This window comes from Pediculus humanus, genomic scaffold, assembly GCF_000006295.1.
Source record: "Pediculus humanus corporis 1103172108202 genomic scaffold, whole genome shotgun sequence".
Lineage (NCBI taxonomy): Eukaryota > Metazoa > Arthropoda > Insecta > Psocodea > Pediculidae > Pediculus > Pediculus humanus.
The window spans coordinates 87,249-108,940 of NW_002987772.1; positions in this window are offsets into that span (position 1 = coordinate 87,249).

Consider the following 21,692-nt stretch of genomic DNA (forward strand, 5'->3'; position numbering starts at 1 on the left):
GTTGTTATTATTATTATTATTAACTACATTTCCTATTACCTTTCGAATAATAATAATAATAATAATAAGTGAGGGTGCCAAAAATAAAAAACCAACACGTTCTTTAAATTGATGACGTCATTAAACCGTACGAAAAAAAAATTAATGGAATTTATTTTTTCGACATCGTGCGTGTAATAATAATAATAATAATGATAATGATAATAATGATAATGATGATAAGTAATAATTATTATCACCGATTACCTCCGAGCAGACGATATGTAAACTTTTTTTAATTAATTAATTAATTAATGTTAATTATTATTATTACGTAAGAGATTTATTTTTACGGTTAAGAGAGAGAGAGAGAGAGAGAGAGAGAGAGAGAGAGGGAGATGGAAAACAAATCCATCACGTTCGGTTCGGTTAATTATTATTATTATCATCATCATCATCATTATTATTACGAGCGTTATCAATGTTGTGCACTAATTATTAAACTTAACGTGATAACGAGAGTAATAAATAAAATTTTAAAAAAAATTATATAAATCGTTTGTATGTGTGCGTTTGTTGTTTGTTGTTTGTTAATCGTCTATTTGGTAATTAACCTGTCACCGAGAATATGCGCTCGAGCCTTGGCTTTTATTTTTATTTTTTTTTTTTCAAAATCCTTTCATTTATTTTTTTATGCGTCCTTATTTTAATTATTTTATTGCATTGTTTAACAGTCTCTCTTTGTCTCCCTCTCTCTCTCTCTTTATGATTTTCTCACGCTCTCTTTCTCTCTCATACACTATTTTTTTTTTTTTTACCTTTTACCGCGCGCCCCGCCTTTGTTAATTACATTACGTTTATTTTAAATGGGTTATTATCGCATTCGAATGAATAAATTTTTTTTTTTTCCGATTCGATTCGATTTGTACCTGTATCGTACCAATTAAACCGTACCTGATTTTTAAAATCACAATAATAGAATTTATTTAATTATAGAAAATTAAATATACGACATGTGGATACGCGAACCGTATAGTATATTCAATCGATTATTTGAAGGTTAAAAAAAAAAAAAAAAAAAATTTATTAAGCTGTACTAATTGCATAACTTTTGCCATCTCTCTCTCTCTCTCTCTCTCTCTCTCTCTCTTCTGCATTTTGTGCGTGCCCGTGTGTGCCCACGTGTGTGTGTATGCGTGTCTTTCTTTCTCTCTCTCTCTCTCTCTCTCTCTTTCTTGCATTCTGTTTGTGCGTGTGTCTCTCTTTGTTTCTTCCATTCTGTTTGTGTGTGTGTGTGTGCCTCCCTCCCTCTCTCTCTCTCTCTCTCTCTCTCTCTTGCATTCTGTTTGTGTTTATCGTCTCTCTCTCTTTCTCTCTTCCTCATTTTTCATTTGTGAATCAACACCCAAAATAAACGAAAACGAATTTTTGACAATTTTTTTTTGAAAAGTTTTTCAAGCAGTAGACAAATACCTAACCCGACATTTATATCAAATGACGTCATTCACATTTTCCCGCCTAATTTTAATTATTATTATTATTATTATTATTATTACCGTTCGAATTTTAACCGTTTCCTTACAAAAATTAATACGCGCGAATTAATATCGCGAGTTATTGTTTTTTTTTATAAGTTCGAGATTTAAAAGAAAAAAAATGAAATCGATTGTCGATATAATCGAAGTCCGAATTCTTATGATAATAATAATAATAATAATAATAATAATAATAATAATAATAATAATAATAATAATAATTTTATTACTTTTTTTCGTTGCTTAATTCCAAAGTTATTTTTATTTTTATTTTTTTTTTGTGTTGTGTTGTGTTGTTATTTAATTCGATTGTGTAACAACGTATTATAACGCTTATGGTTTTTTTTTTCGTTTGTTTGTTTGTTTGTTACAACTTCGCTATAAAAGGGGAACCATTAAAAAAACGTTTTAAAATGCCAGTAACGGTAGTATTTTGTTTGTATCGATTAAAAAAAAAAATTTTTTTTAAATTTTTTTTCACAATTTTTATACACGCTCCGTTTAATTTCTATCGTGATTTCAATCCGACAAACGCAACTTTACAACAACAACAACAATCGTTGAACAAACAACCGAAAAATCATAATACTACGATAATACATTTTTTTTTTGTTAAACGAAAAAAAAATTACGTTCCTAAACGTTCAGAAACGTTCGTTTTTAAAAACAAATTTAATTATTTATTGTTGTTGTTGTTGTTGTTGTTGTTTGTTAACCGTAAAATTGATCGAACCACACAATTCGCGTAATTATATTATTATTATTATTATTATTATTCTTTTCCGTAACAATGTTTAAAAAAAATTTTTTTTTTTTTTGACGGTGAAACTCGATAGTTATGATAATAATAATAATAATAATAATAATAATAATAATAATAATAATAATAATAATAATAATTGAATTGGCAGAGAATTAAAAGAAAAAAAAGCCACGAGTGAAATCTCCTTATTAATAAAACTTATTCGACATGATTCTCATGAGTTTGGTTAGTGCGTTTGTTTGTTCGTTTGATTGTTTCCGACATCGTCTTAGTTGTAACAAACAAACAAACAAACGCTTCGAAAAAAAGGTATCATCAACGTGAAAACAAACAACGTTTTTAAATAACGACGTAATTTTTTTTTAACCTTTTCGCGACTTTTGTACGTTTGTACGCGACAAACGAAAAAAAAAAACGCGCCAAAAAAATTTTGAATTTTTTTTTCTCTCGCGACTTTATACTCGTTTTTTTTTTTTTTTTTTTTTTTTTATAATTATAATTTTCCTCGAGTAGAAATAATAATAATAATAATAATACTAATAATAATAAATAATCGCCCCCGTTTAAAAAATTTTATTAGGAACGACGCGTTGAAATAATTAACCCCGTACAACCGACAAACGGACAAACGGACAAACAACCTTACATTATAAAGAACCCGACCTTAAAAACGAAATTATAACACAAACAAGTGCATTGAGGGGATTTTTCCGTGAGGCGATTTATTAATATAAAAACATATTTTTTAATATTAATTAAACGAGTTCCATATTTTCATTTCAATATTATTATTAATTTATTATCACACATTTATTATCATTATTATCATTATCATTATCATTATTATTAGAATTTAAAACCTTTCCACGGGGGTTATCCCCCCCCCACCGTAAAGTCGTTGACATTGACGATAATAATAAATTAATAAATAATTTTTATTTAAAAAAAAAAAAAAAAAAAAACATTTTAAAAGGCAGAATTTCGCAAATAAACAAATTAATAATGATAATAATAATATTTAAAATGGTTTTTTTTTAGTCATAGAGTAAACAAACAAAAAAATTTGAATTTCGCGCGCCATCTTGCGTCGAGATGAAAATCGAACCGTTTATGAAATCAAATTTTTGTTGTTATTTTTTCTATTCTCGGGATTTTTATTTCGTTTTTTTTTTTTTTTTTTGTTTTTCAACGGTTGGCACTCCGCGTCGCGACGATAATAATAATAATAATAATAATAATAATAATAATAATAATAATAATAATAATGATAAATAAATAAATAAATCGAATATTATTTAAAAAATTTATTTAAAAGCCGCAACTCAAACGACAAAAGGTTCGCTTCAAGGTTTAATAAATGACGTCATTCAACCTTAAAGGTTTTCGTTGTTTGTTTGTTACGTGCGTACGTACGTGTGTGTGCGTTTGTTTGTTTGTACGAATAAAAATCGAGGGACAAAAATAAATACTTTTAAAACGTTTTAAACTTAAAAAAAAAAAAAAAAATTATAATAAATGATCGCGCGAAGGCCGTGAGAAATTTTTTTTTTTTGTTAATAAATAAACGAAACAACAAACAAAGCATTGAAATTGTTGTTGTTGTTGTTGTTCTTGTTGTTGTTTTTTCCACGGCTGAAACACTTTTGGAAAGTTTTGGAAATTAGCACGAAACAAATAAATTATAAAAAAAAAAAAAAAAGTTTTTAAACTCTTACAAAACAAACGAAAATTCCTTTTAAAAAAATGAAAAAAACGTTTCGCGCGGTTGTTGTTTGTTTAGTTTGCGGATCAAACAAACGACAATACGTCATTATAATCGATACAAACGATATTTTAATCATTATTGCATTTAATTTTTATTAATTCCTACAGGAATGCAATGAAAAAGGTCGCCGGGTTTTTTACATTAAAATCGTGTGTGTGCGTTTTTTTTTTTTTTTACACGGGCGTGGTCGAAGTAACAAACAAACAAACAAACAAACGTACGAACAAACAAGACGTAAAAAATTATTTCGAAAAAAAATTTAAAAATAAAACAAAATAAATTCCGGAATTCGTGAATTTAATTAATCTCGGATATAAGAAAAAAAAAAAAAAAAAAATTTATTAGAGCTCGCGGTAAAAATGGCGGCGTGTCGGCGGTTTTCGCGGAAGGATTTTGTATACCAGGAGCGAGCGGAATTTAAAAAAAAAATCTTTCTTCGTTTTCGGTATGGCAATAAAAAAAACACGATTCATTCAACAACAAACAAACGTCCGCCGTACAAACCAACCCGACGCGATTTTGTTTGTATACTTTCACTTAAATTTTTATAATTGCCCCCCCCCATCCCCCCCTCCCCGGCCGCGTCATTCGATTTATTTTGACTTCCTCGTGCGCGGCTTTTAATTCCACGTGACGTCATCACTTTTATTTAAAAAAATTTTTTTTTCTTTTTTTTTCTCGGCATTACAAAAAAATTATTATTATTATTATTTTAACTGTCCGCGTTCGTGTGCGAGTCAATCACGTGATTAAATAATAATTATTATCATTATTATCGTTTTATATATTTTGTCCTTAACGTAAACCAATCGAACGTATCGAATGACGTATAATAAAAAAAAAAAAAAAAAAGTCAAAACGTATTTTTAAATAATTCACGGTTGTGTTGTACGACGAATACAAACAACAACAAACAAGGATTTTAACATCGATCACGGTCATCGTTCGCGACATCGCATGCAAACGAAATACAAACAAACAAACAAGCAAAAACAAACAAACATAAACGACGTGTAGGCACACCGGAATCGACGTGAAATATCTTTCAACGAACGCAAAATTACACACGCATTTTTTTTTCTTATGTTAATAGTAATAATAATAATAATAATAATAATAATATGATGATGATGATGATGATGATAATAAATAATAATGATGATGATGGTGATGATGAATGAAAAGTGAACGTCGTTTTATCTACCGTTTGACCCAGTTAAAAAAAAAAATGTACGGAGGCTGATAATACGAGGTTTGTCACGAGATTCTTCCAGGTTTCAATTATCACGTGATTAAAAAAAAAAAAAATGTCTGAACGCGCGATACGAGATAACGAATCTCCAAATTCCAGATCAGTTATCGATCGATAATTGTTTTTGTTTGTCGTTGTTGTTGTTATAATAATGTCAACCGTTTTTTTTTTTTTTTTTTCGACTGTTTTCCATTACGAAACATTCGAATCGAGTAGCAATAATAATAATAATAATAATAATAATTACTTTTTCTTTTTTTGGGCGCCATTTTGTTTTTAATTTAATTATTGCTGTCGGACCGATCGAAATTAGTCACTCAATTAATTCTAACGTAATTAATAATAAAAGAGTGTGTGCTCGTGGTGATGAAATAACGGTTAATTACTCGTCGTTAATGGCGGAAACTCGATAAACTCAGTCGTGTCAATAGCGACAGTCGTCTGCTATCCGTTAGGCATCGAACCCCTACTGCTACTACAATTTGCATTGCCACGTTTAACCCTACAAAACTCATGTAGACCCCCACCCCTTTTTTTTTTTGAGATTTCATAGAGACTACAAATTTAATTATTATTATTATTATTATTATTACTAAAATTCGACGGAGGCGTTGAATGATTTTCATTTCACGATTACAAAATTCCACGAACCTCATCTAAAAAACCCGACGATCGAATTATGTAATTAATAACAACCGTAACAACAACAACAACAACAACAACAACAAACATACTCGTCTCGTCTGCCGGAAGTTGACGAAACCGCGTGAAATCCCAATGATGCATTTGTTGATTTCCTCATCGTTTCCGGTCGAGTGTGAAAAAAAAAACATTTTCCAGTATTATCATTATTATCGTTCGTCAATTACGCGACTGGAAATGTAATATATCGATTATAAATTTGACATTGATAATGTAATTTTCCTGGTTTTTATTATTTAGCACCCGATATCGAGGAGAGGAACTGAAACGGAGGAGGAGGAGGAGGGGGTGTCAGAGAGTGGAGAGGGGGAAAACAGGGAAAAGAAGGGCGTTAAAGCGAAAAAAAAAAAAAAAAAAAAACCTGAGCCCCCGGGGGGGGGGAGTGCAGACAACATTAATTGTTTTTAAATGGTAGTATTGCATCGAATCTAATTAAATATGAAATACTGGAAATCGATCGAAAAAAAAAAAAAAAATGCAAAACTCGGAAAAACCTGAAGCTATAAACGCGTGTGCGTGAGTTCGAGTTTTTACTTCCTTCCCACCGAACTTAAAAATTACACAATTTCTGCCAATTTCCCTTCCCCTTCCCCCCTTTCGCCCTGCTTTGCCGTACCCCCTCACCGATTCAATCTACTGGTTCGTGACTTTATCTAACGTAATATTTGTACATAAAAGTTGTTATGCCCGTTTTTTTTTTTTTTTTTCGAGTTGAGAGGAAACAAATTTAAAAACATGTAAATATCGATATTATACATTTTGCTAATGACACGAAAAATGTTTAAAGACACGACAGGTGTCCGTTTCATCATTTCCGTTTGTAAAATTAATCCGATCGTTCTGACAAACGTAAGACGGGGATCCCGCGGCACCCTTTCGACACGTCTACCAACCCCCTCCCCCCCCGCGAAATTTTATTGGTTTTTTTGGTTCACGACTTCCTTTAAAAAAATTTTTCTTTTTCCGTCCGCCCTTCGCGGGCGACAATTGATATTAAGGCGTTGCCTTATTTCAAAACAAAAAATCTAAAATAATGATGCAACGTAAAATTGCGAAAGTTTCTCTCTCTCTCTCTCTCTCTCTCTCTCTCTCTCTCTCACTCTCTGCACTAATATAACGGCGACCGATCGTTTAAAATGAGGCTGAGGGCTCGCCCCGAAGGACTCCTCCTCCTCCTCCCTTCCTCTCACTACCCCCTCACCCGCTTCCTTCGTCAAATGGGTCGCGAGGGCCGTGCACCCAAAAAAAAGAACAACAACAACAACAACCGTGTTCTTAATATTTTTTTAAAATTTTTTTCTCATGCATGGTGGCAAACGGGGGGGGGGAGGGGGGAAGGGAGTGGCCACTCCTAACAATATTATTAAAAATTCACAAATTGAACGGTTGTAAATTTTCTTCTGACACGTTAATGCTCGAATAAAAAAAAAAAACGTATATCATTACATTCCCTCTCTCTCTCTCTCTCTCTGTCTCCTACCACGACCCGCAAACTACATCGTAGCATCCCGTATGTAATCTAACAAACGAACAAAGTCACACTCCGCCGATAACACAACAACCCGTTTGTTGCCATCCCATAAATATTTATTAAATAATACAAACAAACAAACAAACAAACAAAAAAAAATTTTTTTTTGTTTTCTCATTCGATTTCAAAACGAACAGAAAAATATTCACGATCATCATCATCATCATCATCATCGCGGTATTGCATCATTTTCTCGCGTTTATTATTATTATTATTACTATTTGCAACAAATCATTTTCTTTTTCCAATTAAAATACCAATAGTAATAATAATAATAATAATAATAATAATAACCATTTAAGAAATAAAATAAATAAAAAAATAAATTACAACTACCTGGAAAAAGGGAAAACTGATAATTATCCTCCATATTGACACGTTGATCGTTGTGACATAACACGTGACAGGAATAACGTGTCTGACAAAAAAAAAAAAAAATGTCGGACAAGACAACCGGATTTCTTCTACTTCCTTCCGCACTTCCTCATATATATTTAAAAAAACTCGTTTTTTTTTTCGATTTCGATATCTCGCGATTCTTCGTCTGCACACACACAAAAAAAAAAAATTAAAATTTATTTTTAATAATTTTGCGACATTTTCAAAATAATAATAATAATAATAATAATAATAATAATAATAATAATAATAATAATAATAATACATCATACATATTTTCTACACACCTTAAAATTATCATCATCATCATCATCATCCGAATCATTTCCGAGAAATTTTCATTTAGAATATTTGTCGCCAAATCGTTTTTGTCGTAATTTCGTTTTTTTTTTTTTTTTCCTGGAAAAAAAAAAAAAAGATGAAATTTTAAAAATATTCTATTGACACGACGTAGGATGTTAAGTTTTTTTTGTAAAGTTTATCGTCGTGCAAAGTTCCAGACCGTAAATCTATGGCGTTATCGAAACGAAATTTTTTCTTTATTTTTTTTATTTTTATTTTTAATTATCTTTAAATCATTTAAATTTATTACTTCGGTTGTGGCAAACCTGGCGAGTTTATAATAATAATAATAATAAAAACAATAAAAATTTACCCGTGACCGACCGATCGAATGTGAAAAAAAAAAAAAAAAAGTTTTTTTTTTTACGCCTTTAAATTAAATACTACCTGTCGAGTACTCGAAATTATCATTATTATTATTATTATTATCAGCATCATCGTAATCATCATCATCATCATTATTATTATCATGAGTACTGGATATAATAAATAAATAAAAAAAACAACAAATTTCAATTTCTGCTCATGCGCATAGCAACATATAGCTAAATTAATTTTTTTTTTTTTTTGCAAAATGGCAAAAGGTGTGAAAAATTTTTATACGCCCCCTCGTCTCTTTTCCTCTCTCGTCTCTCTCTCTCTCTCTCTCTCTCTCTCCATCTTCACACACTTGTGCATCTCTTTTTCTATATCTCTTCACACATCTTATCCTCACACACAGTGAGGTGCATTTCTTCTTTCTCTCCTCTGTTTCCATCTCTCTATCTCTCTCTCTCTTTCTCTCTCTCCCTCTCTTCCCGCACTTGTGTATCTCTTTTCTTCTCTCTCTTCACTCACTCCCTGTATTCCTCTCTCTTTTTTTCTTTTTTCTCCTCATCAATCTAGTCACTTTTCTCTTTCTCTCTCCTTCTCTTCTCGCTCTTCACACACACTCTATGAATCTTCTTTTCATTTTCTGCGTATCTGTATCTTTATGCTCTTTCTTTCTCTCTCTCTCTCTGTTTCCTTTTCCCTCTCTCTCTTTCTCCTTCTTTGTTTTCACACACTTGTATTCTATTGTACGTATTCCTTTTTTTCTCTCTTTATCAATCTATTCATTTTTCTCTTTTTCTCTCCTTCTCTCGCTCTTCACAAACACACACTCTGTGTATCTCTTTCTTTTTCCCTCTTCACATTCTCTCTCTCTGATTCTCTTTGTTTCCATCTCTTTCTTCACATTCTCTTTCTCAGTTTTCATTTCCCTCTCTTTATCTTTCTCTTTCTTTCTCTTCACACAAAATGTGTTCCCTTTTTCTCTGTCTCTCTTCATTAACTCTCTGTATTTCTCTCCCTCTCTCTCACTTTTTTAAAGTAACTCGAAGTATTTCATAATTTTTTTTTTTTTTTTTTTTTTTAATAATAATAATAATCAAGTGGCAAAGGGCAAAATAAAATGAGAAAAAAAATTTTCTAAACGTTTCTCAACTTGCGAACTCGAAGATTCTTCTTTTCTTTTCTTTTTTTCTCGTATAAATTTCTCATTAAAAAAAAAAAATATATAAAAATTAATTCTAGAACTTTCCACGTTAGTGTTCTTCTCTTACAACAACAACAAAAAAAATTAATAATATAAAAGAAATGAAAATCAGGTTCGTCGAAGCGTAGAGAGAGAGAGAGAGAGAGAGAGAGAGAAAAGGAAACCGAATCGAAAGTGAACCAACGGCCGCCACCACCGCCACCGCCGCCGCACTTCCTTATAAATACATACACACACCTTACATAATAATAATCATTTTAGGTTAAGAAAACAATACTCACAAGTGCGAATCGTCGGTCTAATTTTTTCTTTTTTTTTTTTTACCGGAAATGAAATTTAAAAAAAAAAAAAAAAAATGGCGACCGACATTCGAGAGAATATTTGCCGTAATCTTTATAATAATAATAATAATAATAATAATAATAATAATTGCTCGCGACTCGCGCGTGACTCGTAGTAGAAGAAAAAAAAATTTTTCGATAGTCTTTTTTTTTTTATTATTAAATTCACCGTTATTATTATTATTATTATTATTATTATTATTATTATTATTAATCGGGAGTCATAGAGTAAATAAATAAATCCGTCGATAAAAGAACAAAAAAAAAAAAAAAAAAGATACAATGAAATAGAGAAAGCAAAACCCCGACACATTATTTTATTTCCACGTTCGACCTTGTTCGAAATTTTTTTTTTTTTTTCTAAAGTCCGACTTTTCACGTTTGAAAAAAAACTATTGGTAATTATCATCATCATCATCATCATCATTATTATCGTTCTTTCTTTTCCATAACTTTTTAAAAATTATTATTATTATTATTATAACTACTTCCTATCCCTTTTTAAGTTAGTTAACAAGGACGAACGAATATTATCGTCGCGGTTTAATTTTTTCGGGGAGACGCCCGAACCGAACGCTCTCTCTCCTTTCTCTCTCTCTCACTCTCTCTCTCTCCCACCCCCCTTTCATTGAGAAAAGGTTCAAAAATAGGTTCAATACATTAAAACGTGACGATAATGATAATGATGATTTGTTTTATTTTCCATATCGCGATACCGGTTTTCCAGCACCTGTTTTTTATAAAAATTTCCCAGGTTTTTTTTCAGGTTCCCCTTCCCCTCTCACCTCCCCCGTTTTAAGGTCAATAAAATAAAAAAAAAAAAAGTTAAAGAAATTAACGATCGGAGAATTACGGCCCTAAAAAAATTTCGACATTTTTTCCATTCGGGTTTTTAAAAAAAAAAAAAAAAAATTACACAAACGATATTCATGTTTTATTTAATCACGCCTGAAGCGTAATTGTAGTAAAAAAAAAAAGTTTTTTTCGATAAGAGAGAGAGAGAGAGAGAGAGAGAGAAAGAGAGAAAGAGAGAAAAAGAAAGAGTCGTGGAAGAAACACAAAAAAAAATGGCGAAAAAGAAAAAAGGAGAATAGAGAAAGAAACCACAAATTTTTCTTCTCCCACGAAACTTACGACTTTCAAGTCGTTTTGATTTTTTTTTTCTTCTGCTTTTTCAAAGATGGCATTTAAAAAAAAAAAAAAACGTCTTGTTGCAATTATACCGTCGAACCGGTTTCCGGAGTTACATAATTTAAAAAAAAAAAAAAAAAAAATTTCATTGATCTACGACCTCGAAGAAGATGTTAAAAAAATTTCATGAGAACGGACGTCAATTTTTTTTTTTTTTTTTTTTTAGTAAATTTTCAAAAAAAAAAAAAAAAAAAGAAACGGGATGAACCGGAAACGCTACTACCGATTTCCTGTCATTTCCTGTCTCTCTCTTTATCAAATAATTATTATTTTTTCGAAAAGATTTAATCGAACGCGATGGCGATGACAACGACAACATCGAAATAATGCCAAAATATAAGTGCGTGAATGCGTGAGTGCGTGCGTGCGTGCGTGTGCGTACCTGCCAGGTCTAAAAGGTTAATGAGGGTTGTCGATGTTCTTTTCTCTAATTATTGCCAAATTTACAAAGATTTTCCTTTCGAAGAAATACCAATAATACGAGTATGAATTTCAATTTAAAAAGACGACCCTTTCCCTATGCTTATTCGTAGGACAAACCGTTTACATACGTTGGGAAAATACTTTTTTTCTTATACACACATCCACCCCACGGTATCACCCCACGGCATTACCCCACGGCTTCACCCCACGGACGGGAAACACTGTCACAATTTTCCATCACATTCTTTTTCCCCCCAAAAAAAAAAAAATATTACGTAACAAGTTCGCGCGGAAGAAGGATAACAGGTCTTTCTCTCTCTCACACACATTTTTTTTCCCATCCATCAAATCGAATTATTAATTAGTGATGTTACACACACAAACTCTCTCTCTCTCTCTCTACTTTTCTTCTTCTCACTCATCCCATCACTTTCGTCACGGTTTAAAAAAAAATTTATTTATTTATTTTATTTATTTTTTCTCCAGTCGTTTCTCTCTCCCCACGATTATACGAATACAGCCCGTAATAAATTAAAACGTGAGAAAATGTACGGTTAGGCTACGCCACTGACAGATTACATTTTCCAATAAATATATATCGATAACGAAAAAAATAACATCGCGAGAGTGGGATGGTATCGAATGGGATGGGTTATCAATTGTGCAATTATTATTATCAAACATGGCGAGAACGATGATGATGATGATGATGATGATGATTAACGATTTCGAATATGTAAATATTATGAATAAATTAATGGAATCGTTGCCACCTTCGTGCTACCGACCGAGTCTTTCTCCAGCACTTTACCATTCCAGTCTAATTACGATGATGATAATGATGATGATGATGATGATGATAAGAAATAAAAAAAAAATTTTGCACATTCATCAAACACTCCCCCGTCGTCGTTTGATTTTCTCCCGTGATGATGATGATAATAATGATTATGATAACGAGCATACAAAAAGGACTGGAGAAGGGAGGTAGGGGGAAGGGGGGGGAAAGGGAATTTCCTTGAACTCATTCCCATCTCTCCCTTACGGGGGAAAATGTGAGAAGAATTTTATTCTCGTTACGATTTCGACATTTTTTTTTCTCTCTTTTAAACGTTCAAGGTTTGATTAAATTTCTTTTTTTTTTTTTGGAAAATTATCGATTTCAGGAGAACAGAGAACCTGGAACCTATATCTCTCTGAAAAAAAAAAACGAGGGCAGTAATAATCGATTTGTAAAAAAAAAAAAAAACGGGAAACGCCTGGAATAATAACTAATTCGAATGAAAACTATCATTATTATTATTATCATTATTATTATTAATTATAATTACTTAAATCGCGGTCGATTAAATACAAAAAAAAAAAAATGCTGGAAACGATTGTTTTTGTTTAGGAATTATTGTTATGATTACGAGTAAAAATGGAGAAAGTAAGAGTAGTACCTGGACAAAATAAAACCTTCGGGAATGAAAAATTACCGAATAATTATTATTTATGTGTGTGAGAGAGAGAGAGAGAGAATGAATCAAATCATTTTTTAATTTCCCCTTCCCCCTCCCCCATCAACCTTTGTTTGTTCCCGTTATCATAATCATCATCATCATCATCATAACCAAACAACAAAAAACTGGAGAATTTTCATAAACGAGTTTATGCGATAAACTGACAATGTGGCATATAAATAAATCAGCAAAATCCCCTCGTGTCATCCTAACAAACAACCGCAACAAACAAACAACAAACAAACAAACAAACAAACAAACGACAACCGGATTTAAAAAATCGTTAAATTATTATTATTATTATTATTATTTTTTTTTTTTTTCATCAAGCGCGCACATCTCACGCGTTACGTAAAAAAAAAAAAAAAAAAAAAAAAAAATTCAAATCGGTACAATTATTTAAATTTAATTAAATTAACTTAACGCCGCGGCGGCGATGATGATAATGATAATAATAATAATAATAATAATAATAATAATAGTAACAGTAATAGTAATAATAATAATAATAATAATAATTGCAACGTAATCGCTCGAAATAATACCGAAGAAGAAAAAAAAAAAACTTTATTACTTCCTTCCTATCATTAAATTATAGCAAAACTCTAAAAAAACGTACGTCCGCCATTTTGTTTCTTTGAACCTTTTTCCCGCGTAAATCGCCGCCATTTATCATACTAATTACAAAATTACAATCGAATTTCTCCAGAAGCAAACGAAAAAAAATTGTGCGAAATCGATTACGTCAGTTAGTATGAATGATAATTATTGTTTTTACTACGGAAAACAATCGATCGACAACCGACGACGACGACAACAACCGTTTTTGTTTGTCGTCGTCGTCATCTTCCTTTGTAAATTTATTATTATTATTATTATTATTATTATTATTATTATTATTATTAATAAATACGATTCCAAGTTTCGATTCGGATTATTATACGAGTTTACAAAAAAAAATTTTCGAGTCGAGTAATAATAATAATAATAATTTTTTTCCAGTCGTGAAACGTTTTATGTGAATTCCACGAAGAGAGAGAGAGAGAGAGAGAGAGAGAGAGAGAGAGAAAGAGAGAGAAAATTAATTCGTGATGCGATTTTTTTTTTTTTTTTCGAATATTTTCATAACGGTACCTCCGCCATTTTTTTTTTTTTTTTGGAATTCCAAATCGTGATGGCTTTTTCCAGTTTATGTAGATTTAATAATTTTTTTTTTATCGAATCTTTATTCGAGTTATCGTATCGTTTTAACATCATCATCATCATCAATGTTTTTCCTTGTATCCGTTCCGTATCCTTTCATCGCCATTTTTATTTTTTCTTCGTGGAAGCAGACACAAGCGCGCCCGCGCGCGTTTTCTTTTTTTACAAATGATCGGTCGGTCACCTTCGTTTTTTTTTTTTGCTTCTAATTTCATTCACGTGACTCCTCGAAAATTAATTATAGGAATTTAAATTTTTTTTTTTTTTTAAATTGTTTCAAAGATCTAGCGACACGACAAATTTTCACATTTTTTTTTTTTAAATATGATTCCTCTCGCTTTTGAACCGAATAAAAAAAAAATTCGTTAGAAAAATTTGATCGTTAATTTGCCTAGTATATTATTATTATTATTATTTGATTCATTCGATGTATCGATCGATCGATCGATCGATCAATCAATCAATCAAAAAATAATTTGTTTGTTTGTTTTGATAGTACACGTCAAGGGCGTGTCGGCTACCGTTTGTTCGTTCGATTTCCCTTACGGTGACATATAAATTTTTCCACGAGAATTTTTTTCCTTTTTTTTTCTTTTCCCAATCGTCTGCCATCTTTTTTTTTTTTTTTGGAGAGTGCAAACTCGAATGTTTGTTTCAATCCCAACTTTCCACGTATTCATAATTTTTACTTATAAATAATCATTCCTGAAATCTTTCACGTGATTGTTCAGTTTTCCTTTACGTAGGTACGTATGCGAAACAAACAATACGCGACAAACAAACAAACAAACGAACAAACAAAAACACTTTTTTTTTTTAAAATTTTTACTTTCTCGTTGATTAAATATCATTTCAATATCGTTTTCATTAAACTCCATTTTTTTTCGTTTTCATTTTCGTTTCCCATTTTTTATTCCATTCACTCTCTTTAAGATCAATTACGTCATTACGACGACGTCATCAAATTTTTTCTTTCTTTTCACGATTAAAAATAAAATTTCTTTTCAATTTTATTTCGTCTGCTTTTTTTCTTTCTTTCTTTCTCGTATTCATCTCGTAATAATCGTATCCTTCTTTCTTTCTTTTTTTTTTTCTTCAACGTTGCATAATTTTCAATATGACAAAACCTCCATTTTGTTTGTTTTTCTTTATCCCCGACTTATAAAAGGAAGAGAGAGAGAGAGAGAGAGAGAAAAAAGAGAAAAATCGTTCAAGGTTAAATAAATCGTGACCTACGCAACAAACGCCGTTTTTTTTTTTTTTTTTTGTTTTTTTTTGTTTTTGTTTTGCATTAATTACGATTGTTTTCTCTTTTGGTGTCGATGGTGGACAGACAAAAGAAAAAACGATATATCGAAACGATATCGAGTATCGAATAAATTTAAATTTTTTTTTTTTTATAGTTTAGGGAGAGTCCAGACAGACAGAGACAGAGGTAGCATCGTCGTTAAAACGGTTTTTTTTTTTTCACGAATAATTTATAGAACGATAAAAATTTTCACGGTCTCGAATTTTTACACACACAAAAAAAAAAGCGTACCGTTAGAATCGATGCGAACTCTATCTGCTACCACGACCGAAAAAAAAAATCGTTAAATTTTTTTTACGAGAGTGACGCGCATTCGCGATCTCGGGGATTTCCACAAAAAAAAAAAAAAAATAATCGTACGGACAAAAGTTTTAAAACTTTTTTTGAAGAGTTTGAAAATGTTTCGAAACTTTTCCATTTCGCGCGCGAGTAAAAGTCTTATTATTATTATTATTATTATTATTATTATTTTTCACTTTCATTCCGCTAAAAAAAAAATTTTCAAATTATCCGACTGTAAAATTACGGTGAAATTTTTAAAAGCAGACGACGACACCGATTGTTGTTGTTTAATACGAGAGGGGAAACAACCCAAACGAGTCAAAAACGATCATTAAAGTTTTTGATTGATTTCTGACAATTTAAACGACGACAAACAAGTTAACAAACAAACGAACAAACAATCGCCCCGTTTGTTTTCGAATTATAAAATCGAAAACGAAAAAAAAAAAAAAAAAAAAAAAATTCGTTCGTAAACGTACGAGATAAATTTTAATAATAAAAAAAAAAAAAAAAAAACTTAATTTTGAAAAATGATTGATTGATTGATTGATTGATTGACTGTTTGATTGACGGTGAAAACTTTTTTTAAATCGGTAAATCGCCGCCATTTTGTTTTTACTTTTACTTAAATCATTCGCGGGAAGGGAAAGAAATGAAAATTCAATTTTTCGTTCAATTCGGTGACGTCAAATTTTTTTTGTTCTCCTTTCTGAATTTTTTGTGTACGATTCGCCATACGAAATGATAATGATAATAATAATAATAATAACGATTTGTTTTTCTTTTTTCCAGAGTCAATTAAATAAAAATGGCCGTCATAATAAGATTTTACAGCGTCGTAACATTAACGGCCGTTTTTCAACATTTCGGCGGAACTTTAACCGTCGATAATAATAATAATAAGGCAAGTATTAAAAATCACCCTTTTTTTAACGGTTTTTTTTTCGTTTCCCGCGTAAAAATTTAAATTTAAAAAATTTTCCCGAACAGAAGAACGCCTTGATCAATCAATTTCCGCAAGTTTTTTCTTTTTTCGAGTTTAACGGTTTTTTTTTTTAATTTTCCGGGGAGAGAGATAGAGATAGAGTAAATTTTTCCATATTTTCCACACTCTTTCCGCCCCCTCCCCCTACCCTCTCCCTATTCCCACGACGTTTTTCACCTTCGATTATGCACGGTTTTGTTTTTTTTTTTTTTTTTTGAACGAGATATCATTTCCGATTTTCAACAATGATTTTTTTTGTGTGTGTGTTATCATTAATATGTGATACGATTTGACCTTGAATTGTTTTTTTTCCCAACATTTGGGAGGTCTCGTTCATTTTTCTTTTTCCAAACTTTTCTTTCCTTCCAGCACGAACGATCCAGTTTTTATTGTTCTTGTTGTTGCTTTTCTTTCTTTTGCTTCCGTTTCACCTTCGATATTTTTTTCTCACAGGATTTCGGCCTCCCTTCAAATGTATATCACGATTATTCACACTCCAGTTGAGAATTTTCCAAATAAAACGGCCCGAAGGTGATTGGAGGTACAAATCAAACCAAACCACTCGACCGGTATATATATATACATCGTGCCTGATTTCGTTCAAGGTTTTCTTTCATTTTTCATTTTCCCAAAAAAAAAAATTATTTATTTTTCTTCCACGCGAACGTACGTTCTCTTGTTATCAATATCGGTCGTTATCATTTTCTTTCATGTTGTCGTGTTTTTAATATCGACGAACGTGGAAGCAGACAAACTTTTTTTTTTTTTTTTTTTGAACGTTCGCATAAAATAGTTCACCTTCGAAAATTTATTATTATCATTATTATTATTATTGTTAAAGTTCTTTGGCACTTGTTCAAATTGATTAAACAAGTGTTAAACTTCTAACGTGTCCGTCCTGTTTCAAATGATTTTCAGGTACGATTTCTCAAGGGTGACACAAGACGACTCCCCGTTTTCCATATTTACGATTTTACTTTTCCAGGCATTCCAGGCGTTCTTTGAAATCCTTTGTTGTAAAAAAAATCCAAAATCTCGAATCCCGAGTCAAGTAAATCCCCTATGCCCTCGATTTTCCAATGATGATGATGATGATGATAACGTTAACATTAATTATTAGTATTATTATTGACCGGAACATCCGGTTCGTTCCGAAAACGTTAATTATTCGCTTTTATATATATATTAATTACAAAAAAAAAAAATTAAGAAATTATTAACCCGATACGAAAAAAAGTGAAATCGTAACCGACTCATTATTATCATTATTATTATTATTATTATTATTATTATTATTATTTTTCCGCAAACGTAATTTCATAATAATCAAATCGCAGACCATTCGAACCCCTGCGCGAGCAAACGTTCTTCCTCACAAACCCAAACAAATAAAAATCCATAACGAAAATTCAATAATAATAATAATAATAATAATAATAATAATAATAATAATAATAATAATAATAATAATGATAATGATAATGATAAAATTCTTTTTTACGCGCCATTGAAATTGCAAAAGAAAAAAAAAAAATAGAAAAGAAAAGAAAAGGAAAGAGAAGAAAGCGAAAAAAAAAAAAAAAAACTAAGCGAGAGCATCCAAGATTATTATTATTATTATTTTTTTTTTTTTTTTTTTACGAAATTACGCAAGCGTGTGATGATTTATATTTAATGTCGTGGCATCAGAAAATTATTTATTTATTTGTTTATTTATTTATTTATCGTTTCGTCAGAGCGAATCGATTTATTATTTAAAAATTATTATTATTATTATTATTATTTCGCGGCGTGGATTTTTTTTTTTTTTTAAATTATGAAATTCGCTAAATTATTATTATTTTTTTTTTCGCAAGTTTATAAAAAAAAATTAGCGATGCGCTACAAAAATACGAAATCGATTTACCAAATTAAAAAAAAAAAAAAAAAAAAACCCCCTCGTCGGGAAATTTTTAATAAAAATCGAAAAGAGAAAAAAAAAAAAAAAAAAAAAAAAAAGTGAAAGATTTTTTTTTTTTTTTTCGTAATACTTTTCCCACGCAAAAGGGTCCCGACCTTTGTTTGAAAAAAAAAAAAAAAAAAAAAATTTAAATTAACCTCAACAGTCCAGGAAATAAACGAGGGCAAAACATAATTCACGAAAAATAAATAAATAAAATTATGTTTTCGCAAAATGTCATAGAGTATAACAATCGATCGATCGATCGATCGATCGAACGACCTGCTCTCACTTTTAAATATAAATAATAATAATAATAATAACAAAGTCCGATTTGACTTGACAAGGTCTCGATTTTTTTTTTTTTCCAAACGACTTTTTAAAAAAAAAAAAAAGAAAATTTTTCTTATCGAATTTTCTCGAATGTTTGAAATAATAAATAATAATAATAATAATAATAATAATAATAAAATTTGTCGTCAACCTTGAAATAAATAAAAAAAAAAATTATCAACCTGATACGAAAAAGGTCGCGGGTGAAAAAAAAAAAAATTTTTTTTCTTTTCCTTTTTTTTTTTTTTTTTTTTTTTTTTTTTTGGTTCTGTTGGCTGCCCTCGCCCTCCCCCAAAATCAAAAGTTAAAATTTTCTTTTATTTATAAATAGAAAAAAAAAAAAAAACAAAAACAATAAATACTCCCCCGCCTAAACATAATAATAATAAAACAATGGGAAAAATGACGATAACATCATAATTTTAGTGGCCGGAAAAACCCCGCCGCCGCCGCCACCGCCGCCGCCTCCGCCCCCATTTTTCCGAATTTCCAATCCGCCATTTTTAAAAAATCGATTCAATCAGATTTGTAATTTTTCCTTCTTTTTTTTTTTTTTTTTTTTTTGTTAAAATTGCGCAAATTTTCCCCCGTAACCATACCGTTATTATTATTATTATTTAAATTTGTGCCATTCGTTACATAAAAAAAAATATGGGTGGAGGAATTATTGCGCCATTTTTGTTTCGCTTTTCTTTATTTTAACAAAAAAAAAAAAGGATTGTACCATTTTAAGCGAGAGAGAAAGAGAGAGAGAGAGAGAGAGAAAAGAAAGTCGTGCGCGTTTGTTCGTTTGTCCGTTTGTTTGTTTTTTCATCTCCTATTTTTATTTAATATTCCGGATTTGTTTTGTGATGCACTTTGCAAATTTTTTTTTTTTTTTACGTAACGAATTTTACCTTCGTTATCATCATTATCATTATCATTATTAACTTATTGAATTTTCGATTCAAACTCACGCACTCACTCTCTCACTCACTCACTCACGCACGCACGGAGTAAGGTTTTCGAAAAAAGGTTTTTTCTTATCCTTATCACGGTCACGTTCACGCATTTCGTTCGGGTCGCCGAAAGGTTAACATTCGCGTTTTGATCATCATCATCATCATCATCATCATCATCATCATCATCAACATCATCATCATTATCATTTACGGCACGTCGCCGATTTCAAAAAAAAAAAAAAAAACGTTCGAATTGAATTGACGTGAAAATTTTTTAACTTTTGCCAACTTTCGAACAAAAAAATTAATAAACAAAAGGTCCAAGGGCCGTCAACCTCAAAAAAAAAAAAAAAAAAAAAATTTTTTTTTTTTACGGCCGATGATTTATTCGCAAATTAAATAAATGTTACCAACCTTTAAAAAAATAAAATAAAATAAAATAAAATTTATATTCCATGTCGTTTTGTGAAGTCAACGACACGAAAGGATGCGTCATTAATACCGACGACAAAGATGATGATGATGATGATGATATTTCCATAATTTGAAACCTTTGAACCTTTCCCTTCATTATTATTATTATTATTATTATTGGAAATCGTTAATAATAATAAAAAATCAATCAATAATCGATCGATCGATTCCTACTTATTTTTTTTGGAAAGATTTTTAACGCGTGGAAATAGAAAAAACCTTAACGTACCTTTAAACCGAAACATCCACAAAAAAATTTTTCGTTTTATCTTCTTCTTTGGTTTCCCGCCATTTTGCCGCTTTTTTTTTTTTTTTTTTAAATTTCAAATTCGAAGTCATTTTCGGCTATAAAAAAAAAAAAAAAATTCAATATTATTATTATCATCATCATAATCATCGCGATGTTTATTATTTTTACGTGGTTTTAGATTAATTTCGATAAACTTTATGTCGTTGTCGTTTGTCGCAAACAATTCTAATTTTTCATCATTCTCTCTCTCTCTCTCTCTCTTTTTCTCATTCCGTCCGAAACCTGAAAATCCGAATTTTTATTTTATTTTATTTTTTCATTTCGAGATTGTTGACCCTCTCGTACCTGAATATCAGGTATATGAACCGCAAGAGTTGACAAACCAACAACCGATCTCGTGACGACGAAAATAATAATAATAATAATAATAATTTTTTTTAAAATTCCGACAATCAATGTCAAATATTATTAATAATAGTAATAATAATGATAATGATAATTTTATGAACCCTAATTTATTCAAAAATAAAAAAAAAAAAACAAAAAAAACTCGAAAATTTTATTTATCGTCCTTAATTGACTAGTGCCACGTTTCAACAACAACAAAATATACTCGTTCGCATTATAAACGAACGTCGTCATTTCTGATCGCTGGAGTCTTATCAATACCTATTCGATGATAACGTTCACACGCTCCATTCTCCATTTTTTTACTACTATTATTATTATTATTAC